General features: G+C 38.1%; 1 long non-coding RNA gene across 1 annotated transcript in view; it reads right to left on the bottom strand.

Annotated features, from left to right (window-relative positions):
- The window catches only part of LOC147577162 (uncharacterized), a 230,659-nt gene that overhangs the window by 158,663 nt on the left and 56,407 nt on the right, over positions 1 to 15,589 (bottom strand). The window lies entirely within an intron of this gene.

The following is a 15,589-nucleotide window of genomic DNA, read 5'->3' as shown; positions in this document are numbered from 1 at the left end:
AGGTTATGATCTCTCATGGCTCATGGGTTCAAGCCCACATCGGGCTCTATGCTGAGAGCACAGAGCCTGCTTGGGATTCTCTCTCTCCTCTCTCTCCTCTCTTCTCTCTTTGCTCCTATCCTGCTTGTGCTCTCTCTCTCAAGATAAACAAATAAACTTAAAAAACTTTAAACTACATTCTGGAGAATATCAAGATGAAAGAAAGGAATAATGTGGGTAGCATATAATTTGAAGGGTGTTAGATTAAAAATGTCAAGAGATGAGTATCAATGAGATTCAACTACTAGGAGATGCACATGTACACACACACACACACACACACACACACACACACACACAATCCATAGGGTAAACAGAGGGAAGGTGGATATAAACAAGAATAGATCAAGAGCAGTCTGGCATCAACAAACATGAGCTAGAGCCCTGCAAGTCTGGACAGAAACCTGTGTCGGTTCTCATTGCCTCTGGTCCTAGTAGTGTGGGTGTCCTGCAAAAGCTGGAGCCTTCCTCATGAGCTCCGTACATACACCTGGCCCAGGAATCAGAGTGCAGAAGGAAGGTACAGGGGAAGGTAGAACAATTGCAGACCGATCTGCTGCCTCACAGCCACTGGGTGAGTCAGTAGATAAATGACAACGTGTGTGAGCTAAAACATGACTGCTGCTTCACTTCTACCCTCCAAATCTCCCACAAGAATCTCCCTATGGCCCACCCTAACTAGATATATACAAGAAAGGGAATTCTGGGGAATGTTACTCATCCTAGCCAAGTCAACACATTACAAAACCACCACAAGGTGTGTGTGTGTGTGTGTGTGTGTGTGTGTGTGTGTGTGTGTGCGCGCGCGCGTTAAGAAAAGACAAGGATCACCAGATGGAAAGTTGAAGGGTCAATTAAGAGGGACAGTTGACAGAAAAATATCCCAACAAAAGAAGGAAGGAAACGGGCCTCAGTTTTGATGTTTGAAAGGAGGGACATTCTTTCCTTTAGCATAAATAGAAAGAAGCAGAGTAAAGAAGAGACGGACAGGGGTGGAGTGGATGTGTAATTTGCATCAAAACACACTGGTTGGAAGAAAGGGAAATGAGACAGATCACTTGAGGCCACACTTAATGGAAGGTGGCCTCTCTCAAAGACAAAAAACTAACTTATCTCACACATTTATTCTGAAGGTCCTCACAAAAGGAAACATCCAAGAGCAACCAACTAAAAGATAATCTACAGTCTTCTCATTGTGAATATGGGATGGATTGATGCTCTTCCAAAACCCAAAATTGTGACATAATTTTAAAATATGGTTATTAAGCACCTGCTTGTTCATCACTATGAATTTAAGGACATTTACAGAGGTCACATCTTAGCATATGGTCTGCTTCTTCCTCGTTGAAGTTGTTGGCAGCAAAGCTGCTCACAGCTTGGTGTGCTGTGCTAGCACCAGCATGACAATTTAAGGAATGGCACGCTGTGCCAGCCAGTCCATCTGAGATTTCTGGCAGAGTGAGGCCCTAAGGGGAACTTGGTAGGAAGACAGAGTTGTTCTTTAAAACTTAAAATCACAAGTTAAGGATGTACCCAAATACATACAAAACCCTAACCTGAGTCTACCATGAATGAACAACCTAAACTACCTTCCGCTAGTTTATATTTTCAGTTTTACTTCTTCTTGGGGCAGTCAACCTTAGTTGACTTTCTTTTCAAAATAGAACAATTCCTCTTTATGTTAACTTTAATTCTTCTGGTTTCAATCTTCAAAGAAGCCCCCAGTTCTTAAAGGCATGGTTTGATAAGTATTACCAGTTCAGACTATTCTTACTTGATTTTATGAACTTTAGGTCATGTCTCCATGGCCCTTCATTTTCTATACTAAAAATGTTTTAGTTTTCTCCTGTGACAGAATCCATGTGGAGAGAAGAATTAGACTTGAATTCCAGTTTTTCTACTTGCTTGGGTGAATTAATCTCTGAATCTGTTTCTTCTATAGATGTGGATACTAACAAATACCTCCCATAATAAGTATTATAAGGATTAAATAAAATAATACATGTCATAGTCAGGGTATAGACCAAATTGCTATAACAAAGAAACCATGAAATATAGGGGCTTAAATAAGATAAAAATAGTTTTCTTATATAATATTCCAGAAGCAGTGGCTCATAGGTACCCCTGCATGCTCAAAATATGGATTCCATTTTTGAATGGGTCATCTCCCAGCCAGTGGTGTGGAGGAAAGATAATGGTGGCAGAGTGCTTGCTTTTAAGAAAGCTTCCTTTTAATCTGTGACCCAAAAACCATACACATCACTATTGTTTATATACTATCAGCCAGAATGCAGTCATGTGGCCACATCCAACAGCAAAGGAGGCTGGGAAATGTCATTTCTATTTAGATGGACATACACCCAGTTAAAATTGTGGGGGAAGTTGTTTATTATTAAAAGGAAGAAGGATAGAATGAACACTTTATATTAGCTACACTTTCACATAGATTACATATATAATCACAAAAATTTCATAGATTGCTATTATGGTAAAAAAAATCACCTAACATCTTATTTCTTTTTTTTATTTTTAAAAAGTTTTATTTATTTATTTTGAGAGAGAGAGAGCACACGCGAATGGCGGAGGGACAGAGAGGGAGAGAAAGAATACCAGGCTCTGCACTGACAGTGCATAGCCCAACATGGGACTCGAACTCATGAACCATGAGATCATGACTTGAGCCAAAATCAAGAGTCAGACATTTAACCTACTGAGCCACCTAGCCACCCCCTGACATTTTATTTCTGGTCCCCCTTACCACTAATAAAGAATTCCACACAGCCAGCACCTCCAAGGACTCAAAAGATGAGGGGTTTTTTTTTAAGGCAGAGAATTATGTCTTATTCACCTCCACATCTTCCAAGCCTAACAAAGAAATATTCTTAATAAATGTTTATCAAAATAGATAATCACTCCAAGAGCCCTTATCTGGGTTAAACCCCTTTAGCAACATGTGGATTGCAGACTTTCCATTTTTAATGAGTAGTACTATATCATATATATGACACTGTTGGCTTTACATACCATATGACCCAATTGGTTACATGCTGAAGCACTTCAGTATATTCTTACTGTTTGATATTTTTGAGGAGAAAGGAGTAAAACTCTTTTAAAAAGACTCTCAAAGCATGCTCAGGTTCTCTCAAGTTGACTAAATCAAACACATGAGGAACTTGTGAAGATGGCAGAGTAGGAGGATCCTAAGCTTCCCCCATCCTATGTTTACAACTAGGTATCACTCACATCCATGTAAGTAAACTAGAAAGGGACCCAAAGATTGTCAGAACAAACTCCACAACTAAATGTAGACAAGAAGCCACATCTAAGAGCATAGGAAGGGCAGAAATGGTGGTTGGGAGTTCCTTGCAGGACGGAGGGAGCTGCAGGTGTAGAGAGGGGAAAGTATCAGGAAGCCCAAACTGGGAAGATGGTTCCCCAAAATGTCTGGCCTTGAAAACCAGAGAGGCTGAATTTTGTGAGTCTGTATAAGCAGTGGGGACTTGGAGCCTGGAACTTTAAAAGTTAGCTGACTCAGCACAGGCAAGCTGGAGAGTAAGTGATAGCTGGGTCACTGCCCTTAAAGTAACAACAACCCACTGAGAGGCAACATAGAAGTGACAGTTTACAAAATGCCTGGGGCAAATAGGAGTGAGATCTATTTACACAAATTTCTGTGCATGTTGGGGGATTTCTCTGGGAACAAAAAACTGGCAAGCATCATTTTCCTCCCCTGCCCCCCAGCATAGATCCACCTGTGGGGGTGGTGCTGCACAGACACTTACTACCTAACTCACTAGCAGTGCACCCCACTCAGGAGTTCTCATGAGGACTAGACCACTCTAAGTCTGCTGGCCTCAATTCTGGGCACAGACCAGATTTTCTTAACTCAGCACATGGCCCTGCCCAGCCGCCATAGGCACAGACACTGCACCACACAGCCACTCCATGACTCACCCCTGGGGGGTTACCATGCTTGGGGGATCCAATCTAGGACTAGTGGCTTAGTACAAACTTTGCTAACACCATTGCCCCATCTCTGAACCCTTCTGCAGTTATGCCCCTTTAGAGCTGGCCTGTGAGGGTCTCATTAACACCACAGAGACCAAGCACAGCCCACAACAGGTAGAGTCAAGGCAGACATCTGGACTGAAAGAAAAAGTGATTCAGACACAACAGCAAGATACAAACAACACACATAGGAGACTCCCCTGAAGTGCCAGGTTCTGGTAAACAGTGGGCACTGCACTGTAGGTCACTATAAGACCTCTTCTTCATAAAGCCAAGAGCAGAAGATGTAGCTGACTTTCCTAATACAGAGAAATAGACACAGAGTGATACACAAAATGGGGAAATAGAGGAATATGTTCCAAATGAAAGAACAGGAGAAAAATCACAGTAGGAGATCTAAGTGAAACAGAAACAAGTAATGGGCCTGATAGAGAATTTAAAGTAAGGATCATAAAGACACTCACTAGACTTCAGAAAAGTGTGGAGGACATCAGTGAGAACCTAGATCAAGAGATAAAAACTAATACATCAGAGATGAAGAACTCAATAAACGAAACTAAGAATACAATATATGAAATAAATAGTAGGCTACGGGAAGCAGAGGAATGTATCAGTGATCTAGAGGACAGAGCAATGGAAAGCAATCAAACTGAACAGCTGAGAAATAAACAAATACTACATAATGAGAATAGACTTAGAGATTCAGTAACACTATCAAGCATAATAACAGTCACATTATAGGGACCCCAGAAGTAGAAAAGAGAGAAAGGAGGCCATAAAATGTATTTAAAGAAATAATAGCTAAAAACTTCCTGAATCTGGGAGGGGAAACACAGATCCAGATTCAGGAGGCACAGAAATCTCCAAACAAATTCAACCCAAGGAGATCCACACCAAGACACAAAGTAATTAAAATGGCAAATAAATAAATAAATAAATAAATAAATAAATAGTGATAAATAGTGATAAAGAAAAACCAAGAAGCACACACAAAAAAAAGATGTATCTATAAAAATCAGTCAAGAGAAGCACAAAATAAAAATATTTAAAATATGTTACCAAAATGTGGAGGGGAGAGGAGGAAAGAATGAGTTCAAAATTAGGCAACCATCAGCTTACTAATGACTGCTATAAGCAGAAGATAGTATATATAAACTGAATGATAACCACAAATCAAAAAAAACAGTAATAGATATGCAAAAAATAAAGAGTAAGGAATCTGAGTATATCACTAAAGAAAACCAGCAAACAATAAAAGAAAGAAAGAGAAGGAAGGATCAGAGAAAAACTATAAAAACAACTACAAAATAAGTAACAAAATGGCAATAAATACATTTATATCAATAATTACTTTGAATGCAAATGGACTAAATGCTCCAGTCAAAAGACATAGTGTGACAGAGTGGATAAAACAAAACAAAACAAAACAAAACAAAACAAAACAAAAAAATGCCATCTATATTCTGCCTACAAGGAAGTCATTTCAGACCTAAAGGCATCTGCAGATTGAAAGTGAGGGGATGGAGAAACGTTTATCATGCTTATGGATGTCAAAAGAAAGCCAGAGTGGCAATATTTATATTGGACAAAATGGACTTTAAAACAAAGTCTGTAAAAAGAGACAAAGATTGACACTATATAATAATGAAGGGGAAAACATAACAGGGGATATAACAATTGTAAATATATATGTACCCAAAATGAGAGCACCTAAGTACATGAAACAGTTAATAACAAACATAAAGGAATGCATTTGTTGTGATGAGCACTGGGTGATGTAAGGAATTGATAAATCTCCATATTGTACACCTGAAAATAATGCTACACTGTATGCTAACTATACTAGAATTAAATTTTTTTAAAAATTTAAAATGTGGTATATCAAATAAATACATAAATATCAAACGTGATACCATTGACTTAAAAAGTGCTTATCATCCATTTTCTTGGCAGTCAGAGAAAACTAGTGCAGAAGTAGCCATTGGGAACCATAGCCTGGTACGCTATGTGGTATATATTTTGTACACCATATTTCTTTGTAATTAGTCCCAGAATGAGACTGTTTTGCCTGAGGTTGGGCAAACCAAGTGAAAGTTTTCACACTCTCTCACATCTCATATTCTCCAACTTATCTATGGTTGCACAAGGTGAATAGTCAAGGAAAAACTGACTTAACAGCCAACAGGAAAGAAAACTAGCTGAAGAAGAGAAAGGAATGTAACAGATTGGGTATCTATCCTGTGTCTGACACTGTGCTAAAGTCATTTAAACACATTATCTAATTTAGTTCTGATAACAACCCTAAATGAGATAGGCATTGTTATAGGAAACTTCTTTTAGGGTCAAAGAAGTTGAATAACTTATAAAAGATCACTGTTGCACCTTGGTCCCCAGAAAGCAGACTCTGAGACGAAGATTTGTGTTCAGAGAATTTGTATTCTGAAGATCAATACCTGGAGGAGAAGGGAAGAAAGCAGTGTTGGGCTTCAATAGAGTCTCAGGGAGGCCTCAGCTAATCCCATAGGGAGTTCTAGAGCTGTAATGGCCCTTAAGAGTTGTCCTAAGTTGGGATGTGTGGGCCAGGATTTTACACGTCCATGAAAACCAGTTGGACACAATCTACAGCACTAGCAGCAGCTGAGGAAAATAAATTCTTCAGTACCGAATAGAGATCCGAGCACCACATGACAGCATCTGCTACAGTCAACCAACCTGGAAGTAACAAAAGCCAGAATGTGAATATAGCTCTGAAACCAAAGCCCATGCACTCTTCCACTGCACTTGCCCCAATAGGCAGTCAGCTGGTTGGGTATCTATATGTTTTACCATTTTACAAAATTTATAAAGGAAAATAATTTATAGCTGGTTCTGGATATATAGCCTTGGTGTCTTGAGATCATGAGAATTTTCCATATTTTATGTAGATAATTCAACCTTGGTTCTATTATTATTTTTTATGATTAACACTTCTTCTAAGGTTATCCACAAAAATTTCCTTACATCTTAAGTAGATTCAACCAAAACACTAAGTATGGTAAAAACTTAAAACGTATTCTATCTAGGTGAATTCATTAGGTAACTTCCAAATGCTTCATCATAGAATTCTCATAGAATTCAGGAATAATTGAGTGACACAAATTGAGCATAATTTGTGTCAGATGTGTGGCATTCATTTTTAAATATATTTGATCACCTAAGGTTAAGGATGGATATTGATTCAGAACTCCCAGGGGAAAAAGATATACAAAAAACTCAGAAAGCCTTAATGAAATTCATAAGCCTCTCACTTTGATATGAAAGTCTGAAAAGTATAGCTACAATTTATCAGCCATGTTTTTCAATTTGACAGCTACATGACTGAGGCTAAGTAAAACCCATGGCAGATATAGCATTTATCCTGGTGCACCTGGGTGGCTCAGTCAGTTGAGCCTCAGACTTCAGCTCAGGTCATGATCTCACAGTTCATGGGTTTGAGCCCCGCATCAGGCTCTGTGCTGACAGCTCAGAGCCTGGAGCCTGCTTCGGATTCTGTGTCTCCCTCTCTCTCCGCCTCTTCCCTGCTTGCACTCTGTCTCTCTCTCTCATAAATAAACATTTTGAAAAATTAACAAAAAATAGATAGCATTCATCCATTCAACAAATATTTCCAGAGGACTTATGGTATGCAAGGATCAGCATTATATACTCTAAGCACCCTGGCCATGACTTAGCTCTTCCAGAGAAATCTGATCGGCTTTCTAGCTGAGTGATCAGAGTGATCATCTTCTTGCTGCCTTGTTTTAGAAGAAACAGCCACTCTACGTAACAAGTGAAACCAAATATCCTTGTCAAATATTTTCCTTTATATATATGTGTACTTATATATAAGCACACACATATATAAGCACATATATAAACCTAATGTGCAATAGTAATCTTTTATAAGTTATTTAACTTCTTTGACCTTAAAATAAGTTTCCTATAAGTATAACCTTAAAAGAAGTTTCCTATAACTGTGAATAACTACAGTTACACACACACACACACACACACACACACACACACACACACACACAGAATACAAAATATCTGGACAGTATGAAGTTCTGCAATGTACGTTTAAGGAAATTTAAAAAATGGACATTTTTGTTATTTTCTCCATTCAAGCCACAAGAGAAAGAGCAAGTTAGGTATTCCAAGTTGTACTCTAAAAAAAGTTAAGGATAAGGATTAAGTCTACCTGGAAAAAATTTTCATTTGTATATGGCATTATATTATAATTTAGGCCTTTCCTCCACCAATTATCCTTTTCCCAGGCACTGAAATGTTCTCTTGCCTCTAGTGTGGTTCCGGAACCAGCAGACATCAGCATCACTTGGGAACTTGTTAGAAATGCAAATTATTGGATCCCTCCTCAGATCTACTAAATGAGAACCTTTGGAAATAGTCCAACAACCTGTGTATTAATAAACCCTCCAGGTGATTCTGATACGTGCTTGTTTCAGAGCCATGGTTGTAAGATTATACATTAAACTGTGTTTTTAATTTCCACTCAATAGATGTTTATTTGGGGTCATGTAATAAGTGCTATACATTTTTCAGCCTTTGTTAATGGCACTTGTGCATCGTGTACAGTGATTTATATATATATATATATATATATATATATATATATATATATATATATATTTACATGACATTATGTATTATGTATGCTGGACACAACTGTGTTTTACAAGCTCCCCCAGGAGATTCTGCGTGCTCAAATCTGAGAGCACTGCTCTAACTCATTATCCATTAGTCTTACCTTAAAAAGAAACCTTGTATGATCCATAGCAATAAATATAAATGTTGCACTTGTCTTTAAAGAACAAGAGGCAAAGATCTAAGAATTCTTGGCAGCACAGAGCATCTTTTTGCATTTCCAAGCAATACAGTGCATCAGCCAGAGTAGCAAATTCTGCATAAAAACACTTGGGTTTGAGTTTCTGTTCTTTTACCTCTTGGCTATAGCTTCTTAGGAAATCACTGAATGTTCAAAATGATTTGTTTCCTCATCTATAAAAGGAGGTCCTTCCCTTGTGGATCTTTACAATAACTTCCTCTTTAAGTTCTGTGATTCAAAGCATCTCAGTCAATATGTATATTGTTATCATTTTGGAAATACCCATATTACCACTTTTTCCATTTCATTCTATTACTCAAAAGCATATCAAGACTGTATTATAATATAATATATTCCAATTAAAAAGTAAGCAAAGGATCTGAATAGATATTCCTCTAAAGAAGATATACACATGGCAAATAAGCACACAAAAAGATGCCATCAGTCAAATGCAACTCAAAACCACAATGATACTACTTCACACCATTAGAATGGCTATAATAAAAATGATAATAACAAGTGTTGGTGAAAAGGTAGAGAAATCAGAACCCTGATACACTGCTGGTGGGAATGCAAAATAGCGCAGCTGTTTTGAAAAACAGTTTGGTGGTTCTTCAAAATGTTAAACATCGACTTCCCATGTGACCCAGCAATTCTACTCTTAGATATATACCAAGAGAATTGAAAACATAGGTCTATGCAAAAAGCTATGTACAGATGTTCACAAATCATCACAGCATTATGCATAATAGCCAAAAAAGTAGAAACAACCCAAACATTTACCAATGATGAATGGATAAAGTGTGGTATATCCACATACTGGAATATTCTTCAACAATAAAAAGCAATTAAGTATGAATACATGTTATAATATGGATGAACCTCAAAACATTAAACTAATTGAAAGAAGATAGTCACAAAAGACTACATAGTGTATGATTTCTTTCATTTGAAATGTTCAGGATAGGCATATCCATAAAAATCCATGGAAAGAGAAAATGGATTCATAGATACCTAGAGCTAGAAAGACTGAAGGGAAGTGGGAGCATGGGGGTAGGGTGGGGGGGCGGTAGGGACTGTTAAAGGGGAAACAGCTTCTTTGCGGATGATGCAAATGTTCTGAAATTGATTGTGGTGATGTTTGCACAGCTCCATGAATAAACTGAAAACAATGAGTTGTGCACTTTAAATGAGTGGATTGTATGATATATTAATTATATCTCAATAAACTTGTTAAAAAAAGTAAAAGCATATCAGAACCTCCTCTCCTTCTCCATTTCTCCCCCAGTCATAACAGATGACAATCAATGAGATACTAAACTAATGCATTTATGACTATGGTAGTCTGGAATGGAGTGCCATCCTACTGTATCTCATTCATTATTTTAATATTCAAGAAGTTTGGATGCAGTGTAGATTGGCCAACACACGATTCTATGTTTCCTTAAAAATTTTTTTTAATGTTTATTTACTTTTGAGAGAGAGAGACAGAGTGCAAGTGGGGGAGGGGCAGAGAGAGAGAGGGAGACACAGAATCTGAAGCAGGCTCCAGGCTCTGAGCTCTCAGCACAGAGCCCGATGCGAGGCTGGAACTCACAAGCTGTGAGATCATCACCTGAGCTGAAATTGGATGCTTAACCGAATGAGTCACCCAGAAGCCTCCACAATTCTTTGTTACTTTTGTTCAAACCCAAATGCCTAACAAAAAGCATTTACCAAGATGAATGCTAGAAGCTGCTCTTTTTATTATTATTATTATTATTAATTATTATTATTATTATTATTATCATTATCATATTGGAAATGACCACCACAAACTAATGACATGCTTTGAATTGGGCACAAACAGGATATCCAGAGAATGAGCAAAATTTCTCAATTCTTTCTTTAGTCCTTGAATTCATTCATTCACTCATTCATTCATTCATTCATTCAGTGTGAATTCTCAAAGTGAATGTGAGGGGTTTGTATAAAGGAAACTTTATCTCTTCTGAAGCTCACTAGCTTTTTAAGTCACAGACACATACAAATGGTGCTTTGAAAACTTTTGCTAAATTATACACATGAACATAACAATCTAGGAAGCAAGCTCCCAAAAACCTGCAATGATGAGGCTAGTTACAAACATAAATTGGGCCTTACAGAGCATGCTGAATAGGCGATTATTTCCTACCTGTTCTATTTCCTCAAGTTCAAGGTAGTCCAAAGACATTCCTTGTATAAGTCTCCATGACTAATTTTTCCTTAATCAAATCAGGACTGCAAATGTCTTTTTCTAATAGCACAGGACCAGAGAACATGATTTTCATTATAGAAAGGACTGTGTATACAAGAGGATATTTTAGAAATCTGGGCCAAATGGTATTTTAAGACATTAAGAGCTAGTAAGAATTTGTGTTATGTTTAACTGCATGTTACAGTAAAACAAAATCTTTAAGATGTAGGAATATAAATAGTTGATTGCTGCTAGTTAATTATGGCTTAGGCTATCAGACTGATTTTAAAAATCACATCTTTAGAAATTGCTTTTTCTATGATTGTTAGCATTTTGAGGGAATGAAGGGCTACTTTAAGAAGCTGCAACGTATAGATCTTATTCTCATGAAAATGTAAGTGGGCATAAATTTTTGCATACAGCGTCATGAGCATACCCCAGGGCAGTTCCACAGATAGCAGTTTAAGATTCCAAGAAAACTTGGAAGAAGAAAAAAAACAAACTAAAGATACCATGACACACCCATGGCTGTCCTGAAAAAAAGTCTGACAACACCAAATGGCAACAAGGATATGGAAAAACTATAATTCTCATACACTTTGGGAAATTATTTGGCAGTTTCTTAAAAAGTTACACATGCATCTGTACTGTGACCAGCAATGTCACTCTGAGGTATTTGCCCAAAGGAAGTGAAAACATGTGTCTGCTCAAGGTCTTGTATAAGACTTTCCTTAGCCTTATTCTTAACAGCCAAAATCTAGAAACAATTCAAATGGCCATTAATAGGAATATAAATAAATTGTGGCATATTTATACAATGGAATTCTATGCAGAAAACAATAAAATAATGTGCTACTTACATCTGCCATAATATATAGCTAAATTTCAAAAACATTATGCTGAATGGAAGAAGCCAAGCACAAGAAAGTATGAAGTTCTACAACAGGTGAAATGAACATACTTCAGTAGAAATCAAAACAATAGCTGCCTCTGAAGGGTGTGATAGACTAGAAGAAGCCTCATGGGATTTTTCTGGCATGCTAGAAATTTTCTACATCTTGATAGAAGTATGGATTACACAGGTGTATCCACTTGTCAAAATTCATTGAACTATGTACTTAATATCTATGTGTTTTACTTTTTATAAAATATGTCAATAAAACATTTTGTAGAAATGATAAATTGGAAATCTGTAAGTGTCAGTATAGTAAGAGAATTTAGATTTTTACCTATATATTCAAGCAAGTATTAATATAATTACTGGAAGAGATGGAGTTGCTTCTTTAAATCGTATAGACATTACATATGAATGTGAAGCTGTAGATAGAAAGGATGACACCTCTAGAAGAAATATGACTTTGTACTTTTATACGGCTTATTTAGCATGTTTCCTACATCTTTTGTTTGAGTCTCATGGAAACTCTGTGAGAAGCAAGTATGACTGCTACCCCCTTATTGTGCAGATGAGGAAACTGAGGGTTCCACCGAGGCCACAGAGTCCATTTGTGGCAGAACTAAGACCAGAACCCTTATTTTCTTCTTTTTTTTTAAGTTTATTAATTTATTTTTGGAGAGAGACAGAGACAGCACGAGTGTGGGAGGGGCAGAGAGAGAGGGGGAGAGAGAATCCCAAGCAGGCTCCTTACTACCATTGCAGAGCCCCACACAGGGCTCGAACTCATGAAGCTGTGAGATCATGACCTGAGATGAAATCGAGCCAGATGCTTCACTGACTGAGCCACCCAGGTGCCCTAGAACCCTTATTTTCTAAAGGAAGTTTAGTGCTTATTTTACCTCTATTCCTTTAGAGAAAGGAAAATTACAATAGCCAGAGAAACACATAAGATTAGATTCCAGAACATGAATTTTATTTAGTGAATTAAAAATCCAAAGTATCTGATACATACCCTTTAGAGCCTCTAGAGCCCTCCTGTATTTAGGTCTCAATAATACTTTGCTCACTGGGAAAGCATGGCTGGACCATACCAACAACACTCTGGGTTAGTTTGAGCTTCTCTGTTACTCAGCATCAAGCTTCAGTAGTAATTTTAAGGATACATGTAATTAAGAGCATGGGCAAAGCCAGGAGAGGTCCAGGACATGGATGGTAGCTGCCCAGATCCTTTTGTCCTGCATCAGACATGTACTCTCTAGCCCAGAGCAATAATAAGGCCTCCAAAGAGATTTGTGGATTACCTCACACAGCAAGGAGATTTTAGGTTATGAATCATCTCCATTTTATACCCAGATCATTATGTGACTGACATGAAATCCACCAAGGAGCCATGCCAATCCATAGACTCTAAATTAGTTTTCCATAAGCAATCCTAATCCAGGGTCATTCCTGCTTAAAGCATTCCATATGTGGATACTCTCCTCCTAGTCAATCTCAATTTATTTACCAGGAGACCAATTATCAGCATGTTTATCAGGAGATTACATCAGATCACTTGCTTTCTTTGTCTCCCAAAAGTGTCCTCCTGGTAGCAGGAGAGAAATACTTGTAGGCCAGCTGATTAATTTTCTCCTCCTCAGGACTGAAATCCAAGTGCTACCTCATGGACCACAGTCTAACCCTACCACACCTTAGTTCTCTGATTCTCTATTAGGAGGCTTCTCTTGAGCAAACTGGAGGGCATGGAGCTAGTGAGGCACCTCTGAGCAGAGCCATCTCAAGGACCAGGTAATTGGGTCATGATGGTGGCAGTGATTTAGGGAATAGTGTGAAGAGGGAAAAAGTGCCACCTAAACAAAGAAATTAAATATTGGGGTCCATTTATTGAAGGCTCACTACTACAAGGTTAGAAGGGAGTATCACCTTGGGGCACCTGGGTGGCTCAGTCAGTTAAGCATCCGACTTCAGCTCAGGTCATGCTCTCACACCCTATGAGTTCAAGCCCCGAGTCGGGCTCTGTGCTGACAGAGCCTGGAGCCTGTTTCAGATTCTGTGTCTCCCTCTCTCCCTGCCCCTCCCCTACTCATGCTCTGCCTCTCTCTGTCTCAAAAATAAATAAAAACAGGTAAAAAATGTTTTTAAATTAAAAAAAGAAGGGAGTATTACCTTGATTTTACTGATGTAGAGCTGAGGCTCAGAGAGGTTAACTAACTTGCCCAAGGTCACACAACAAGTGGGGGACAAAATCAAGATTTAAACACAAAATAGTTTGAGACCAAATTTCAACCTCAAAGTGCTCCCCATCCCCTTCTTCACCGTGCTTATGATGCTAGAGCTTGCAATCTGCAAACCACATTTTGGTTTTTCCAGCTCCTCATTGCTAGGCATTGCCACCAGGGACACTAGAGGAAGACTGCAAGGCTGATGGAGAGAGAAGGGATATGCTTTCTCCTGTTTACTTCCTGTTCCTAAAAGCATCACACCAGAAATGCCTCTTCACCTCAACATTAGCAGGGTCCTCCTAGAGTAGCAGCTAAATCCAGTTTTTAGTTTCTCAGATGCTTGTAAAACCAGCCTCAGAAACCCCTGCAACAGCCAGCTCCTCCTCAAAGCTCTGAGTCCCAGACTCCAGGACCATTTTCTGAGTTTCCAAGTTTTAATAATTCTAACCTCTTCTATCTTTTCCCTCAAACCTAGGGGTGGTAGCTGCATCCTGCAATTGCTACCTCTCTGATATCTCTGTATTCTCTTTTTGCTCTTTTCAATTATGTAGTTAACAATCCTTTAAATTCCCTCAGCTCAAATACCTAGTATGATGTCTATCATCTACCATACATTCTTGCTCTCCACTGCCCATTCATGTCTTCCATTTGTTTCCATATGGCAAAGTGGGTAGGAGTGTCCCTCTCGCTTACACATATCCTGCTTATGTTAGCTTTAACTTTAGTGGGGATGTAAGGGTCCTAGGAAGGAAACTGAAGTTTATGTAACTAGTGCCCTCTACACCTTTTCAGTCAAGTCCAAGCCAATGAGTATGCTTAATTTGATATATATTATTTTTTACCCCTTTACTGAAGTATAATTTATGGAAAATGAACTGCATCCCTTCAAGAGGTACAATTTGCATTTTGAGACATGTATGCGTCTGGAAACCATTGACACTTCAAGATACAGAACATTTCCTTCCCCTACCCAAGTTTTCCCCATCTCCTTTTTCAGTCAGTCCCTCCCTCTACTCAGACAATCAACCAACCAATTTACTTCTGTTGCTATAAATTCATTTTCATTTTCTAGGAGTTTATATCAATGTAATCATATAATATGTAGTCTTTTTTCTCTGGCTTCTTTCACTCAATGTAATGATTTTGAGATTTATCCATGTTGTTGTATTTATCAGTCATTCAATTCTTTTTATTGCTGAAAAAAGCCGGTTGTATGAATGTACTATAGTTTGTTCATTCATTCAAATGTTGATTAACATTTGGGTAATTTCCAGTTTGGGGTTATCATGACTAAAGCCACTATGAATATTTATGTATAAATCTCTCTGTGGTAAATACCTAGGAGG

The sequence above is a fragment of the Puma concolor genome, chromosome C2, assembly GCF_028749965.1.
Source record: "Puma concolor isolate L17-30 chromosome C2, mPumCon1.1.hap2, whole genome shotgun sequence".
Classification (NCBI taxonomy): Eukaryota; Metazoa; Chordata; class Mammalia; order Carnivora; family Felidae; genus Puma; species Puma concolor.
This window is presented reverse-complemented; position numbering and strand designations above follow the sequence as displayed.